We start from the raw sequence: 711 nt of genomic DNA, 5'->3' as shown, positions 1-711 counted from the left end.
ACTAGGGCTGCCCTAACAAAGCACCTTAGACTGGGTAACTTAACAACAGAAATTTATTGTCTCAGTTCCTGAGGCTAGATGTCCAAAATCAAGGTGTTGGCAGGGTTCGTCCCTTCTGAGGGCTGAGAGGAAGTCATCTGCTCCTGGCCTCTCTCCTTGGCGAGTAGGTGACCGTCTGCTCCTTATGTGCCTTCATATTGTCTTCCCTCTACATGTCTCTGTGTTCACATTTTCCCTTTTTATAAAGGACACCCCTCATACTGGATTAGGGCCCAGCCTAAAGACCTCACTTTAGCTGGCAGGTTAGCCATTTGGTTAGAGCACAGCCTTGTAATGCCTAGATCAAGGGTTCACTATCAAGGGTTCAGTTCCCTGTACTGACCAGCCACCCCCCCACCCCCAAAACCCTCACTTTAACTTGATTACCTCTGTAAAGACTCTGTACCCAAATAAAGTCACATTTTGAGGTTCTGGGAGTTAGGATTTCAACATAATGAGTTGAGAGAAACACAATTTAACCCATGACAGTGCTCATGATAAAGGAAAAAGTGCATACGTGTCGTGATCTTGTCATGTGTAAGCACGATACATACACATACACACAGACACAGCACGTGGGGAAAAAGGTGGCTGACCAAGTGTTCATCTCTGGGTGGTAGAATTTAAGTTAGTTTTTAAAAATTATACTTTCTTATATTCAAAAATTTTTTT

This window comes from Galeopterus variegatus, unplaced genomic scaffold (assembly GCF_000696425.1).
Source record: "Galeopterus variegatus unplaced genomic scaffold, G_variegatus-3.0.2 Scaffold2969, whole genome shotgun sequence".
NCBI lineage: Eukaryota > Metazoa > Chordata > Mammalia > Dermoptera > Cynocephalidae > Galeopterus > Galeopterus variegatus.
This window is presented reverse-complemented; position numbering follows the sequence as displayed.